Below are 17,849 nucleotides of genomic sequence, written 5' to 3' on the forward strand. Positions count from 1 at the left end.
GCAAACAGCAGTGTCCCGGGGGTGGACCCCCACACTTACATAGTTAGTGCCCCAGGGAGGTGGTGTTCCTCCAGGTCGGCCCCCAACAGTGGTTTTATTTTTTTCAAATCAGAGCCCCGGGGAGGTGGCGGTCCCCGGGGCTGCGTGGAGGCTACATACCCCCCGCATTTTTATCATCCAAGCTTGCGTGCCCCCTGCAAAATATAAATGAAGCCCCAGGGAGGTGGTGGTCCCCGGGGACCCCCGCTATACATTTTTTGCATGCCCCTGGACCTGGCCCACTCGAGGGCTTAAAAATAACGAAGCGCTTCGTTTTGTTTTTTTTACAGTTTTCAGCTGGATTTGCGCACCCAGCGTGAATTCGGCCAATTAAATAAAAAGGATGCTTTTTTTGGCCCTTGGGGTCCTTGTGGCACCCTCTGAGCAGGCCTAGGGGGTCAGGGTGTTTGTACCCTGCCCCCTTTTCTTGTTTTTCCTGCTTAGTTCTCTGTTTTCTTGTGACTCGCTTCTACCAAGTCACAAGATGGCTGCCAACACTTCCTGGTTTGGAGTGTTAACAGCCAATGAATAAAGCTCGTGGTCGGGAGGGTTCATGAATCCACCGCGGCCATAGATATCCAAACTTAATTTTTTTTTTATTTCTCATCAACCACTGAATGGATTTACACCATTTGAAAAAAAGATCGCTTTCTGAACTAAGCACTACCTTTTTGCCAAATTAGGGTAAATCCGTTCAGCAGTTCGCTGTAACCGGTCTCAAAACTTCTTATGGAAATGAACACTCGAAAAACGTGTTTTCTGATCCCCTTTTTGACGAATCACCCCCAAACTTTCAGGATAGGAGCTGACCTGGATAGACTTTTTTTTTTTAGAGAATTTCGCGAAGATTCGTCAAACGACGCCAAAGTTATTAGCAAATCAAAAAACGCTTTTCCTATGGAAACTAAGTTCTAACTATAACTACCTACTGGCGACCACCAGTAGGTAATATATATATAGTGATATATCTAAAGCGTACTCCCACTATGCGTGCCCTAATCTAGATGCCTAGAATGGATGTATGTTTTCTGCCAAGAATCTTCTATCTGGATGATACAACCCCATAATCTGAAAGGAAAGAATGTAAGTCCCCGTCTTACTCACAAATTGGACATCCCTTGTTGAGAGATCAGCAAACAGCTGGGCTGAAGGACAATGACAGCAAAGTGCTCCTCTGGTGAAACCTGGAAATGCTTGTTTATTTATAACAAACCGAAACATTGCTCTCGAGCTGAGACCTTAATCAAGTCAACATTGTTAAGATCTGTTGATAGCTTATTCGCCTTATGGATGAAAACAAATAATGAAATTTGCACAATGTGTATCAAGGTGTCATGATAGTGTTCCTACTAAGTGAAATTTGTAAGCAATGTCGTTTCAGGGAAACTGACCCTGCAGTGTCACACACTCAAATGTGTGTCAAAAGTCATCTTGTGGAAGAGAAAGCAACTTAGGAAACATGTTTGTGGTAAAGATGGCAGCGATTCTCCCTGGACCTAACCAAGACACTTGACAACCACCCCTCAACCATAAGTCAGCAAATAACTATCTAATAAGAATAAAGCCATGGTAAATTGTGTTATACTATATGCATATAAAGGTGATTATAAAATCTATTCTTAAAAGGCGATCATACAGTTTGAAAGCCAAAGCCCATAGAAAGCCATTTGTAAAAATCAGAAAATCCCAAATACAAAACTAATTAAAGACTTTAAAACCAAGCCAAATTAAAAGTTCCCACCAAACATAATAGGCAATTGTTTGTGTCCCGATTGGTAGACGAAACATTTCTGTTCCAAGCAACCGCAGATGATGTTCCCACAGGTGCACCTAGAAACAGGTTTATGGAGCAAATCTGTTCCCATTCAATCCCCACAGCAGCTGCTGAGGGAGTGACCATGGACAGTGGAAGATGCACAGAACCAGAGACAAAATCCTATTCACTAGGAGCGGTAGCGTCCCATAAAATACATTCAGAAGCAATGAAATACGCTGGGACCGGCTATACAATTGGGGCTTTAAGGAGTCCACGAGCACATGTATGGCCAACGGCTCAATAAATTGCGATCCAAGGCACAGGTACAAGGCACACTCGAACGTGCACAGCGGAATAAGGGATGTATGCAGTGTAGCCAAACAGGCCGGAATGATAAGAACCAATGCTCGTTCAGTTCCTGGAGCAGGGATGCACCAAAGCATTGTACCATGTGTTCACGGCAAAGCTGCACATGTTGTAGTGCCAGCTTCACATGTTTTTTAAATGGGATATCCATTGTGGAGCAAAGAAATTAAAATCATAGTCCCGACAAATCAGGAGCAGCACAAGTGTACCGCCCCCAAAAATGCTTCTGAGCACCAAGTGTATAAATGATGGAATAACTCCAAAAACGGGCTGAAAGGTATTAATCAATCCAGAGCCTATACATTTAAAAAAGTGTGCTATTCCTGTTATAGCAGAAATATTACAAATATGGGGGACAAACTTCCCAGTATATAGTGGGAAGTTAGTACCGAGTAGCGATTGTATCTCTGAAGAGGACCTTGCAACCTGGAGACCACATGTCTCTTTTGTAGATGTTAAGGCCACATCTTTTAGAAACAACAAGGCTTTCAGTTGCTCAGGGCATCAAAGTGCATGTTAGAAAGTTTTATTGAAGGCCAGAGCATTGTCTCCCTAATTGTGCTGGCAGGCAGAAACAGTACATATGTACAACAAGTAACTATGGAAGAAACCATCACCAGATGGCCGATGCCTGGTTTCATTTCGCAGCAACCTTGATTGTTAAGCATAATAAAACTCCAATTAGAGAGCAGTCTGAAAGTTGGACAAATCACAGGCACTGGCGAGCGTTTCAAGTAATAAGAAAGATTTGCCACAAAAGCGCCACTTAGTGTTACAGTTGGAACCTCTGAGAAAGACTTCCTTTCCCTATTTCTACACCAACATTTGATAGGTAATTCCCAATACTCATGTAAAAACCCTTCCTCTAATGCTTTGTATCTGCCCACTTGGTAATATTGCAGACCGTATTGAAAATGGAATCTTGATATTGGCAAAGTGATATACCCGTGGACTATCCTCCTTTATATCTACCGTGACTCCTTCTAGGGCTCCTGACGCCAGTCGACCTAGCCCCTCCACCACGCTAACACCACATTCCAATAGAAACGTCCACAAAACTCTGACTTCCTGTCAGCAAACTCCTCCATCCCCTTCGACTATCAGAACTCCCCCATTGGTTTATGACATTGATCGACCTAGCCCCACTACCCTACTACCAGTGCATGCCTTCAGAACAGTCACCAAGCCATTGACCCCCTATCCACAAGAACATCCCTCTGTTAGGGATATTGAAACTCTCCACTGTAGAGCTGCTGCACTAACCCAGAACATCCATAACTCCATTCTGGAACTAAAAAACCTCCTGCTCCTCACTGAACTCTCCTTCTCAAATCTCAAGCTCCCGCAGAACCCTGCTCCCCCCCCACTCCCAACGAGCCCCCCATTCACTCATTACCGCTAGCCCTAAGACACCTGCTTCCTCACAAACAGCCCTGCCACCTCTCGGAAGAAGAAATTCTGGCCCTCCTCCTCGCTTGATAGGAATCGTTTGACCGACTAGGTGGCTCAGCTCTGCTGATAACGCTGCGTGGCTAGCGCACTTCGCTTTTAATCTACCTGTTTTGTATTTGTGTTTTATTTTGTTTTGTTTCCCCTGCTTTTAGCTGGGACTTGTCCTCTCACCTCCACATTAATTGGCTTTTCACCGCTGTTATAGCGGGTCCGGTTCTGGGGCTGGTGGGGCTCGGCATCGCGCTGACGTTCGGCGCCATTTTGGGTTGGGCACTGACGCTTTGGTAGCGCCATTTTGAGCGTCCTGGTGGGGCGGGTTGCACCTCACCTGGAGGCACTATTTAAACCAGTCCTCCAAGCGCAGCGGGATCGCGCAGCGTGTTAGCCTTCGCTTTGCCTGAGTCTTGCCAGAGTCCTGCCCGTCTGCGCCCGTCAGCGTCTCGGAGGCGGCGGAGCGGCGGGTGGGCCGGGCTTTATAGGGCTCTCTCTTATTGGGAAGATGGTCTGCTACTCATCGAGGGACCTTCGCTCTTTGCAAAAAGCTTCTTGCGCCTGTCGAATTGTTTTCCCTGGTCGCTATAGGGGGAAAAGACACTGCCCTGGCTGTGGTTGGTCATCTGGTTATGCCCCCGCGGCTTCACTGTGGAGGGGAGAGGACTGTGTGAAACATCTTTGTTTACTGCTTAACACTAGATCAGTATGCAGACATGCCCTAGAGATCTTTGATCTCCTTGTCAGGGAAAAACCATTATGTCTGATGCTGACGGAAACGTGGCTGGGGGATCTGTCCAACCCCGATATCATGGCGGCTATTCCACCGGAATATAACATCTTTCGGCAAGACAGAGCAAATGGAAGAGGAGGAGGGGTGGCTTTAGTGGTGAGTAAGCTCGCGGCGTGCGCCATTCTCCCGCTGGAAACTATTCCAGGCTCCGAATCTTTGGCCTTTTCTATTACTCTCGCTCCTCATCAAGCGCTGAAAGGGCTGCTGGTCTATAGACCCCCTGGACCGGCGGGATCCTTTTTTGATGATCTTCAGGCAGCTATTTCTGGATTAGCTCTGAGTGTTCAGCACTGTCTGCTGGCGGGAGATTTTAACTTTCACATGGATGTGGGGGAGGATCCGGATGCGAATAAATTACTCGATATCACGGCCCCCCTTGGTCTCGTCGCTTTTCTTTCGGGCCCGACACACGACAAGGGACATACCCTGGATCAGGTCTTTTCCACGGCCCCTTTAGCTGATATAGAGCTTGTCCCGGTGCTCTGGTCCGACCATAGGTTGGCCAGGTTTTCTGTATTAGGCAGGGAGAAACTGCCTAGTATTGCCCCCAGACAGTATGGATCTGCCTCGAGGGCACTTCACCGGGTGACTCCTGAGATGCTCGCTCAGGCCTCTCTCGAACATCCGTGTTCCCTTTCAGGCGACCTAGAGCAGGATGTAGAGTCTCTGCAGGTGTGGTTGACGCACAGGTTGAACGACTTAGCCCCGGCGTTGGCACCCCGGGACACGGCAAAACGGCTCTCGGCTCCGTGGTTCACCGACGCACTGTCTGTCTCTCGCCGCCAGTGTAAGGTGGCTGAGAGGGCCTGGCGCCTTCAATATGATCTGACGGCCAGACTTGCATATAGGACGGTGGTTAAAGCCTATCACCGGGATATCCTCCGCGAGAAAAAGAACTACTTAGCTAGGAGGATAGAGGCAGCTTCCAATTCCTGTAAGGAAATCTTCACGGTTGTGAGGAAGTTTATGGCCCCTAGATCTAATCTGCCTCAAATTGCTCCCTCTGAACTATGGGTGTGCGATCTTGCAAAGTTTTTTACGGACAAGATCAAACTGATTCAGAACGCCTTTCCGGAGAGGATGGTTGGAGAGCACCCCAGCACTGTGGTGGGGTTAGCCCCTTCGCCTATTCTGGATCCCGCTTTGGCGGAGTTTCCACCCATATCTATCTCTACATCACTGGAACTTTTGGCCAACCTCAAATCTGGGTCGCCGTTAGACCCCTGTCCGGCCAAATTCCTGGCGAGGATGGCGGTGGTGGTCAACCCTTTGGTTAACCCACTCCTGAACCTCTCTCTGAGTGAGGGGGTGGTCCCGCAGACTTGGAAGCGGGCAATGGTGATCCCTCTCCTCAAAAAGCCTGGCTTTGACCCTGAGGTGCTGGCCAATTATAGGCCCATCTCCCTCCTGCCTGCGTTGGCTAAAATTACGGAGAAGCACGTGCATAGCGTGCTCTCGGCCTTTTTAGAATCCAATGACCTGCTGCACTCCACGCAGTCCGGTTTCCACCCTAATCTAAGTACGGAGACGGCACTCTTGGAGGTAACAGAGGCCATTAAGGAGACTCTGGATTCAGGAGGCAAGGCCATGCTTGTCATGCTTGATCTGTCGGCGGCCTTTGACACCGTCCCCCATGAGGCGCTCCTCGCCAGACTTCATAACATCGGTCTGAGGGGGACGGTGTTCAGCTGGTTTACATCTTTTCTTGCTGGTCGTCGACAAACGGTCTGGGCCTCCCCGAGCTCCGCTGAGATGCCGCCATTGGGAGTCGGAGTTCCACAGGGTTCTGTGTTAAGCCCGACTCTTTTTAACATCTTTATGACCCCTTTAGCGGCACTGGTGGAGTCCTTTGGGGCCCAGATCGTCTCCTACGCTGATGATACCCAGCTTCTTATCACGTGTAGGAAAGATCAGGACTTTGACGGAGAGAGCATTCGGGACTGCCTCGGGCGGTTTTCAATTGGTTTCTGCAGAGCACCCTCAAATGCAACTCCAACAAATCGGAGGTGCTGTTTTTTGGCTGCCCCTCAGATCCTGATTGGCAGGCATGGTGGCCGGCGGATATGTTCCCCCCTGCACAGGCGTCCCAGTTGGCAAAAAATCTGGGAGTCAAGATCGACAAGGGTCTGACGCTGAGATCGCAGATCCTCGGTCTGACGGGCACATGCTTTGGCATTCTTAAGATGCTCCGGAAGTTCTTGCCTCTGCTCACAGAAGAGCATAGGAAGATTACGGTCCAAGCCTTAATTGGTTCGAGATTGGACTATGCCAATGTCCTTTATCTGGGTCTTCCGGAATATCTTTTACAGCGGCTGCAGGTGGTGCAGAACTCTGCAGCACGCGCGATCTTTGGCCTTCACAGGCGAGCCAGAGTGTCCGGCCTGGTGCAGTTGCTCCATTGGCTGCCGATCCGTAAGCGGATTATTTTCAAGGCGCTGACCCTGGCCCATAAGGCGCTTTTTGGTACTGGAGCTAAATATCTGCAGTGCAGGCTTGTCTTCCATCGCCCAGCCCGATCTTTACGCTCTGAATCTTTATTTCTAGCGACGGTTCCTCGAGTAAAGAGGGCCCGTATCGGGGGGCGTTCCTTCAGACTGAGGGCATCACAGCTCTGGAACACTCTGCCTTTGGCCTTAAGCGGTACCTCCAATCTTCTGTCTTTCAGGAGGGGCCTTAAAACCTTGCTTTTTACCCTCTAGTGTGCTTCTTGTCTGCTGCCCCTTTTCTGTTGTCTTGAATGTTTTTTATGGTGTTATGTTTTCTTTCTGAGCTGCCTAACAAAGCGCCGGGACACTCTACTCGAGTAGCCGTGCGCTATAGAAAATAAATTTAACATAACATAACATAACCTGCACATCGCCCCCTGTACCTCCTAGTCCACCAGACCTCATGGAGGAAGAAGTTCTTGACCTCCTCCTTAGCTACAATTCTGCCCTGGTAACCCCATGCCTCTCAGACCGGAGTGACGAACACCCTATCCGCACGGTAGCAACCAACCCCAACAGAACAGCTACCGTCGTAGCAGAGGAGTCGTCAATAGCAACCTAGCGCTAGTACCCATCACTGCCTCAACCCACGCCACTCCCCGACCCCCCCACTATCCGGCCTACTAATTAACTGCCGGTCAGCAGTAAAGCATGCCACTAATGTCGCTGATCTCATCTTGAGCCAAAATCAGACATAGCAATCCTAACCGAATCTTGGCTCAATGTATCCTCATCACTCTGCCTAGACCTTTTAGTCCCTCCCAATTATATCATTGTTAGACTAGACAGGCTGTCTAGCAAAAAAGAGGGGGGGCATTGCCTGCATCCACTGCTCAAACCTCAACGTAACCGAACTGCTGGCAGATCCCACAGACTCCTGCGAATATCTGGCTTTGACCGTATGCAGCAATACCACCCAACTGTGCAGACTGCACATATTTTACCACCACCCAGGCAGGAATGACACCTTCACTGACCATCTCTTGGAAGTCATCACAGCCATGGGTTTCCCCCAACACTAAAGACATTTTTCTTGGCCATTTCAACCTGTACTGGGATGACCCCAAGGACCCTCAGATCAACGGCATCAGAGACTTCCTGGCAGACCAAGCCCTTGCCCAAAAGGGTGGCGCCACTCTGGACTGGATCATCGCAAAGGATTCTGCAGTCAAACTTATCTCTATAGACCCATGCGATTGGTCTGACCACCACGCTATCACCTTCCTTCTGCCTGGGACCCACAAGACATGGGCTCTACAACTAGTGGTTCCCAAACGTTGGGTTAGAGACACCAAGAACCTGGATCTCAGGAAATTGGCCGCTCAGTGTGAGGCTGACCTCCCCCCTCATATCACTACGGCCAACAACCTTACTGAACACTATTCCATGGCCATATCCAACATTCTAGATGACCTTCCTCCACTTAAACTAAAAAGAGCCCAGATCAAAGACCGGAACCCCTGGTTCAACTGATCCCTAAACAATGAGAGGAGAGCCCTCCAGCAGAAAGAATGAAACTGAAACAGCACCCATCAGCAGCCCATCTAAAACCTCTCTGCCAGTCCAGAAATGCCTACAACAGGTAAATCCTCAACTCAAAAATAGAATTTTTCAGAACAGAACTTGAGAACGCCAAGAATAGACCACGCAAAATATTCGAATTGTTCAAACACCAATCTAACAAACTGCCAAAAACCTCTAAAGAAACCCCTAAATCTTTGATATCTTGCGAGGAATTTTCTTCATTCTTCTCCGACAAGATCATTGCCCTAGGAAATGAACTCAGATACACCACTCTCTCCCAAACCCCTCTGGCTCTGCCCCTGCTCTCCGTGTTGCCCCCCCCCCAGGCATCACCCAAAAACCAAGCGCATTGGTCCAACTCCAAAGGCTATGACGAACACTCAGTCTCAGAAATTCTATCCTACCTTAACCCGAACAAGCATTTCAATGACCCTCTCCCCTCAAACTGCTTAGCCGCCGCCTCTCAGGCTATCATCCCTTCTTGGACTGCAATTATCAATGCCTCCCTCCTTCAAGGATCGATACCCGACTCTCTCAAAGCCGGCCAAGTCATTCCCACCCTAAAAAAACTACGGTGGATCCTACTTCCCCTGACCACTACAGACCTATATCCAACATCTCACTCCTTGCTAAAGTGCTGGAGAAATGTGTCCAACAGCAGCTGAGCCAACGCATCACCAGCTTCCACCTACTGGACGACTTCCAATCCGGGTTCAGACCTGGTCACAGCACTGAAACCACCCTTCTCCACATCGTGGATGATTCTCTCCAAACCCTTGACCAAGGCAAAACCTGTCTCCCAATCCTCCTAGACCTTTCCTCGGCTTTCGATACGGTCAACCATGAAAAACTCCTTGAATGCCTCAAAATGAGGATGGGACAGGATGGCCCTCTTCTTGAATGTTTCAGGTCTTTCCTCCAGAATCGCTCTCAGAGATTCCTAATCAACGGCAACCTATCCGCTCCCTCTCCGATCACAGTTAGAGTCCCCCAAGGATCAACTCTGTCCCCCACTCTCTTTAATCTCTACCTTGAACCGCTTTCAGAAGTATTACACACCGCCAATATCTCCTACCACATGTATGCGAACGACACCCAGATCTACATAAAAATCTCTTCTCCCAAGGACATTCTTTCCCTGAATGAGGTCTTGAAGCTGACTGTCCATTGGCTCACCTCTAACCAGCTCAAGCTTAACGCTAAAAAACGGAATTCCTTCTAATCCCCCCATCTAAAACAAACCCTGACATCCAGGAATGGATCAAGGCAATCTCAGCGCTCAACTGCCCGCCAACCATAGCCATAGTGGACTCTGCTAAATCCCTTGGAATTACCCTAGACTGCAGACTGAACATGCGTGGCCCCATTAACTCGATGGCCAAAACATTCAGATATCACCTGAGCTACCTAAGAAACCTTAAACCTTTCCTCGACACTCCTGCTCTGAAAATGGCAATCCAGGCTCTAGTCATCTCCAGACTGGCACACTTCAAAATGGAGGACAAAACTTTCCTTATGGGCAAATTCCTCTCCTAAAGCTCCATCACAATCACCTTAGCGACTTTGTGCTACCTTCCTGTGGGCTCTCCCGGTGTCCGGATGACACCCACCTGGCACCTCAGGACATCCCACCCTGGATCTGAAATCACCTGTCTCTGCAATATGTATCTACCTGTTTTTATCCTAACTGTTTCCATTCTATATTATCCCTTATGTACCCCCCCCCCCCCTCTAAGTTCCCTTGTACTCTACTTGCCTTTCCTGTAAATGCTCTAATATCCTTAAGGGTCTGGTTTGCGCTCTATAAAACTCTAAATAAATAAATAAGACGATCTAATCCGCGGACTTTGTTTCCGCTATGGTGAAAGATAATTTCTTTAGTTTTTCTATGTGTAACATAGTGTACCTTTCCTCTTTTCATGCCATCAGTATTTGCCATTTGGTGAGGTTGCCAGAATGTAGTGTCTGAGGTGTCCAGCTCAATAACATAATAGACTCAAGTTGTGACTGCCCATGTTGTAATGCAGACATATCTTGTTGTATAATATCTATTGCTGATGGCACCGTGTTCTGCAAAGAGTATATTCTAGAGGATAAGGTGTCATAATGTTGTCAACCACTGAGAGAGCTTTTTCTAAAATGGCCCTGTCAATTCCACACAGTCTTTCAGCAACTTCCTGCTGAGAAACTGTCCATATCTTGTATATTGCATAAAAGAAGCACTTTTGACATTGTTTCTGAGGACCTAATAAAAAGTCCCGAAGTTCCAGGTCTTCGAATAGAAGTTACAAGTGGTGTTTCACCTGAGACAGCATAGAGGTTTTCTTCCGCTCACAGCACAACATCCCAGCACTGTAAATTGTCACCACCCAGAGTATTCAGATTGCACATAACACAGGTCGGGCCTACTGATCTTGAAACCCTTTGTGTTACCTAGGAACTGTGCCTGACATCCATTAGTGTCTAATACCCAAACTAACCATTACTTACAATTGTGGTCTGATAAATTGTATGAGCCATTGAGTAGCATGGCTTCTAATGTTTCCTCCTTGTATTTTGAAAACTGTTGCCAGTTTTCAAAAAGTGCAAATGTCCTCACACGTAAAAACCCGGAGGCGTATTTTCCCGATCTCACCGCACTACTTACAGATTTCTAAAATTAGACGGGACCTAGTTACGACTACAGCAAGTTACTTCCGAGAGAATGTTACTTCCGTGGACTCCCCTGGGGTCCTATGGGAAGCATATAAAACGGTGCTAAGAGGCCAGGCGATAGCCTCCATAACAGACCACAAGCGGACTGTACAGGAAGACCTGGTAACACTAGAGCGAGACCTAGACTTTTTGCAGGCCCAGCACGATCAACTTCCTACTGAGGAGGCGCAGCGTCAATTACGCCTTAAACAGACGGAATTCACGGAGTATCAGTGGGTGCAGGTCAGACAAAGGCTTTTGCGCACTCAGCATATTGTGTACGAAGTAGGCGATAGGGCAGGGAGGCTTCTAGGGTGGCTTGAAAAGAAAGACAAGGCTCGGAAGACGATAGCACAGCTCCGTTCCGCCGATGGTGTGGTGCTTACTTCCCCCTCGAACATAGTAAAAATTTTGGCTGACTACTTTGAGGTGGTTTACACATCCTCTTCTGATATGTCTTCAGAGGAGGCACAGACCTACATTAAAGATGTTAAGATGCCTTCCATCTCCGAGCAAGACGCTGTTCTTCTGGAGTCTGACTTTACAGTGGATGAGGTAGTAAGCGCTATCCACTCTCTGCAGTCGGGTAAGGGTGCAGGGCCAAATGGTATCCCGATAGAATTATACAAGCACGTCTCGGATCATGTAGCTCCGCATCTATTGCAAATGTTTACCGATAGCTTGGCAGTGGGGGAACTACCTAGGGACCAACGGACTGCAACGATTATAGCCATACCAAAACCCGGTAAGCCCCCAGACGACTGTACGTCATATCGCCCTATTTCGCTATTGAATGCGGAAGCCAAAATACTGGCCAAAATGATCGCTGCACGTCTAACCCCACATTTGGAGACTCTGGTGCATCCGGATCAATCCGGATTCATGCCAAACAGGAGCACTGCTTTAAATCTACGTAGAGTTCATGCGGCTATGGCGCAGATCCCAGTCCTATTAGAACCGGCTGTGATATTGTCCTTAGACGCCCGAATGGCCTTTGACATGGTCGAGTGGCCGTATCTATTCGCGGTGCTGCGACATCTTGGCTTTCGGCCGAAGTTTTGCGCATAGATCAAACTTCTATATACGAATCCACTGGCACATGTTGTGGCCAATGGCCATATTTCCGGGGATTTCCGGCTGGGTCGTGGTACGCGTCAGGGATGCCCTCTGTCGCCTCTGTTGTTTGCATTAATTCTGGAACCGTTGGCAGCATGGATACGATGGGACCCCATGATAACGGGTCTTAACTGGACTGAATCATGGGAGGACCGCATATCGTTATACGCTGACGATATTCTTCTCTACTTGACTCGCCCCAGGCGTTCTCTCATGGTCCTCCTTGATATCTGTAAGATTTTTGGGAGGGCTTCTGGATACACCATCAATTGGGCCAAGTCGGTATTGTTTGTCCTCAAAGGGCCCCCACCAATCCTCCCGAACGACTGCCCCTTGAGGGTTACTGATGGACCATTCAAGTATTTGGGAGTGTGGGTGACACCGAATCGGGAGCTTTTCTATCTCCATAATTTGCTGCCACCACTGGAGCGACTCCACACAGATGTGAGGCATTGGCACACCCTACCGCTGACCCTGCTCGGAAAAGCCACTTTATTTAAAATGATGATGCTGCCGCGGTTTCTGTACATCCTAGAGAACACCCCATTCCTGGTGCCTCCGAAATACTTTCAGTCCATGAATGCATTGGTCGCGGACCTTCTCTGGGGGGACAAACCTCCACGCATTTCCCGACTAATGTTGGTAAGGAGCAGGTTTGATGGAGGCATCGCGCTTCCTGATGTTCAGTTATATTATTGGGCTTCACAACTTAAGATTGTGAATCACTGGCTCCATGCCCCGCAGACGGAGCCTGCGTTCAAGGCGGACAGATATGACCTGGGGGTTGGAGGAGTGATGACCGCGCTCTATGATCCCCGGGGTGTAGCAGCCCTGATGGGCCCTACGGCCCATACGGTGCAGCTCTGGCACATGGCGTCAACGCGTCTCAAATGTCAGAACATGGTCACGCATATGACACCACTTTGGGTGTCACGCCGCCTTGCCAGTCTTTGTAATAGTAAGGGATTTGAGGCCTGGGACCGCATAGGTATTTCGACGATTGGAGACATTTATAGTAGGGGCAAGGTTCTTACTTTTGACCAACTAGCGGCACAGTTCGCCCTGGTGGAGACGGAACGTTTCCACTATCTGCAAATCCCTCATGCTCTGCGGTCAGTACTCCCGGCAGAGGGAAAACTACCTGAATCCACTCCCCTGGAGGATAGACTGCTTACGGAACACATGCTTCATAAGGCGACCTCACTGGTTTATCGTAAGCTAATTAATAATATGCCTGACCCTATGGATAGACTTAAAACCGCCTGGGAGACAGACCTAGGTGATCTTGACGAATCAGACTGGCAGACTGCGCTCTCCTCACCTCGAGAGGTTGCTGTGTCATCACGGCTCAGACTGATACAATTAAAAGTCCTACACAGAATATACTACACTAGGGTCACGCTACATAAGATAGGCAGAGCCGTACACCAATATTGCCTTCGGAGAGGAGGGGACGTTTTACCATACTATCTGGGAATGCCCTGTGATTGCTAGCTACTGGACCAAGGTACTGCGTACTATATCCCAGGTGATTCATGTCTCGCTGCTCCCTGAGCTGCGACGCTGTCTATTGAACATTTGGGAGCCGAATGACCTCAGTGGCCGCTTGCAAGCATGGGCGACTTTAGGTATTATGTACGCTAAACGGAATGTGGACAAGGCCTGGGGATCCTCTGTGTCTCCAGTGCTCAGAGACTGGAGCAAGGATTTAGACTCCTCAATGGTTGCAGAAAAGATGGTGTATTTACATAGGAAATGTCCGCGAAAGTGGGGGGCAATTTGGGGAAACTGGAATGAATATAGAGGAAATATTTGAGAGCCGCCACAGTTAGAAATTGATACTGATTCGGAGGGTTAAAGAAGAAAGATGGGGGTAATCGGGATTGTGGGGCTGCTGCTGCTGAGAAGTGATGATCGTGATAATTGTTTTCTCTTGTGAGCTCATAATGTGTCCACCATGTGTCATCATATTACCTATGAACGATTACTGAGTATAATGTAACCACCCTTGAAACTGTCCACTGTTTCTTTTTATTATCAATAAAAAGTTTTTTAAAAAAATTAAAAAGTGCAAATGTGGAAATGCATGGTGTGTCCAAATATTTAGTTTTGGCTACTCCAAGACATGTTTCTTGCACAGTGCACAGTTTTGTTCCAAAAAATCATCTGTTGTGGTAATAGGCATGCTCTAACAAAGCCTCAGCTCCCTGAACCTCTCAGTCTTTTGTCCCCCAAATAGATGTTGCCTTTATAGTTGCCCTCTAAGTTGAAACCTTGTTCGCACAGCTGGGAAGGAAAAGAAGCAGAATATATCAGCTTGGTTACCCCAAACAGGATCTCAGAGGGAGTTCGACCACCTAGGGATTTTCTAGGCAGGTTAAGTTGATCACTGCCCTCTGGACCCCATATAGTTGATGAACCCAAATGTGGCCTGAGCCTCGTACCCTTACTGTTAAAGACTGTTTTAAGTCACAGTCTTTCCTCTCCACAACTGAATATGCCTCAGGTTGGTATGGGGAAGAGAAACACAAGTTCATATTCAAACTTCCCATAACCTCTTTGTAAGCCCTAGAGCTAAACGCCGGACCCTGGTCAGAATGTAATGTGCCTACTGTGTATGCTGAGGAAGACTTGCTGATCCTTTATAACAGTCCAGGACAGGAGTTAGCTAACCACTGAGGCCATACCCATAGGAAGCAAAAGCAGGAATCCACTCCTACCAAGATGTACTTGTAAGCCCCATCTGACGACAGAGGACCACAGTGGTCCAGGTAAACACAAGCCAGAGACCTGTTTGAGATCAGTAGAGTTATCTGTGGTGGACACGCCACGGTAGACCCCTTCATCTGCTGACAGATGTCGCATTTAAGAACAAAGTCCTTGGCCTGTTTGTAAAAACTGGGCCATCAGTAATATTGCTGGAAAAAAAAAGAAATTGTATCAGCCACCCCTGCATGTGCAGATGCCAGACCCTTGTGTGCAGTTAGAGTCAAACCCATTCTGCAATCAGTGTTTCATATTACTCTATCCCCCACTCCAAGAATGTGAGTACATGTGTTTGGTGCATCAAACTCGTAGGAGTACTTTACTGTAAAGCCTTTCGGCTAGTGGGTGCCATTGTGTTCAGCGCTGACATCCACAATGATGCTGCAGGGATGCAAACTATTGCTATTGTGGCTTCATCAGCCATGGAATTACCTGCAATATCTATGCCAGCGTGTTGATGGCTCAATGTGTGGATCACATGAGTTAGTGGCAAGAAATTCCAACTTTGCCACCTGTTTGAAAAGCATCTTGTGCTTTATTGTGCAAACCTTTGAATCTCTGAATCCTTTCTGGCTCCAATAATGGAGATATTTATTATGAGACAGGATACAGTAATATGAATTGCACATGATGAGTGTGGGGAATCCAGGATCCGTATTTTCCAGTGACAGTATTGGAGCCCTAAGTTCAGCCAACTGCGCAGTGCAGTCACTAAGTGGCAGCGTGTAGGTTTTCCTCAGGGTGGAATTCTCCATTGTGCCTGAGCCCTTTTACAATTGTACAAGCTGTTGAGTATTGATGCTTTGTCTTTACGGCAGGCCGGGAAGAACCATCAGTGTATTTAATGTAATCATAGCGTTCTAGATGCATTATTTCATTAGGCAGAGGATATTCTTAATCGTACTCCAAAAATGCTTGTGTTTGTAGTTTAGAGTCAAACTTGTACTCTACATCTTTTGCGGTGAGCGAGTTAGCCCCGTGTATCCATCGTCAATATAATGCTTTGGTGTTTGGAATGCTTGCTTTGGTGACGGTCTGTATGGTCGGCACTGGGGTAAGGACAGTGTTTTGTTTTCCCTAAGCCTTGGCTTTCTCTCTCACCACAGCAGTTTGTACTGCAGTTAGTATTTGTCTGTAGGTGCAAAATGCATTTCAGCATTGGTGTAAAGATGCGATTTATATGCAATGGATAGTGTATCACTTTCTTTGAATGTGACATACGTATACCCGAATGTTGCAGCAATGTATGCTTAATTCGATATTGTCTCTGAGGTTGTGGAGTTGCTCTCAATGGAATTTTATGATAAGGGGAACCGTTAACCAACCCCACATGGTAGCAGTATGAAACAGGAGCTAGGTCTAGTGCCCACTCCTTGGCGTATGATTATTTTACTGATTCTGGAACGAGGTGGGAGAAAACAGGCAGCATTGCCATTTACCCGTTTTAGAAACTCCATTACGAAATCAGGTGGTCAATCCTTTTCAGCTAAGAGAATATCGTAACCTTGGGTTAACTCGTCTCAAAGAGAACACTGATGTATTTGGGTATGTCCCCCTCCAACTGGAGTTGTATTTGGTATAAACGATGTGAGACGCATACCCTGGTATCAGGTGTTTCCCCCATGATATACTCACTCAGCACTTCTCCCACCGGACAATCCATCGGATGTTGGCAAACTATTGTGACCTCTGCCACGCTGTCCTGCATGGTCACTGCCCATTCTCACCCAGACACAGGATCCTCAATATCTGGGGCATGCCAGACCTTATTTCCGTCTACCCTTTTCTATTTTTCAATTGAGGCTTGGAAGGCTTCGGTTTTTCTACCTGTTTAATTATTTAATCAGACAAGTGTTGTGAGTCCCTCTTTTGTTTCATGTGCTCTTCTGATCTGCACCCTGACCATCCACCTCTCTCTGAACATTTATTGGAGGAATCCTAAAAGGAACAAGACAATGCCAGATTCCCGACCGGCTGTTCAATATTATCACGGTTACGCAGGTCATAGCATTTTTCAGTGGCTTCCTCTTGAGGAGACCCACCCCGTGCCTTATCCTTGTCTTTTTTCTTATTCTCCCATTTCTTCTAAATAGAAAACTTGGGTGCTACTTTAGAGTCATCCTTTTCAGAATTACTCTTTAATTGTGGTTTATCAGATCTGGATCCCAAATGATCCCTACCCAGCGTAGCATAGGTTTCTTTGATAATTTTAGGTAATTCACGCTCATGCTGTGCAGGAGCTAATTCTTGTATGTGCTGGCTAAAACCAACCCTGATGCTTCCCTTTTAATGTTACTTAACATTGTGGCTGAAACTGCACCAAAATTGTCTATCAGTTTCAACCCCAAGTCCAGGGCAGGTGCTGTCTCATGCTTGTTCTGGATTTGTTTTAGCGCTTCTGGTAAAACAGCCTGTGGAAGGTTACTGTGTGTTCTTTTATATACCGCAGCAAAGATTGTACCCAAGTTCTGTAGTTTTCCACAGGGGGAGCCAACCCCACCGGCAAGCAAATGGTTAATATTCTGTGTTTCTCCTGCTGGACTGTATGGGGAAACACCGCCTCAAGCTGACTTCTTTTTTGTGCAATGCAGAACAGAATCTCTTCCCGTCTGACAGGAACTTTAACCATGATTACATGTAGCATTTGTGGACTGATGTCTGGGATAGCTGATTGAGGTTGTATAATCCACGTAGGGTTAAGTTTTAGTGCTTGCATAAAACATTAGGGTGCGGTGTGTATCCGGTTAGGACTGGCCATATTGCTCACTCATTGCTGAGAGGACCAAGTCTTAAGGTAGCTGTTGAGTGTGGTAGGGTGCCATTAAACCAATGTATGTGCTCTTGGTAGGTTAGAAGTATTTCTTTC

Source organism: Lissotriton helveticus, chromosome 12, assembly GCF_964261635.1.
Source record: "Lissotriton helveticus chromosome 12, aLisHel1.1, whole genome shotgun sequence".
NCBI lineage: Eukaryota > Metazoa > Chordata > Amphibia > Caudata > Salamandridae > Lissotriton > Lissotriton helveticus.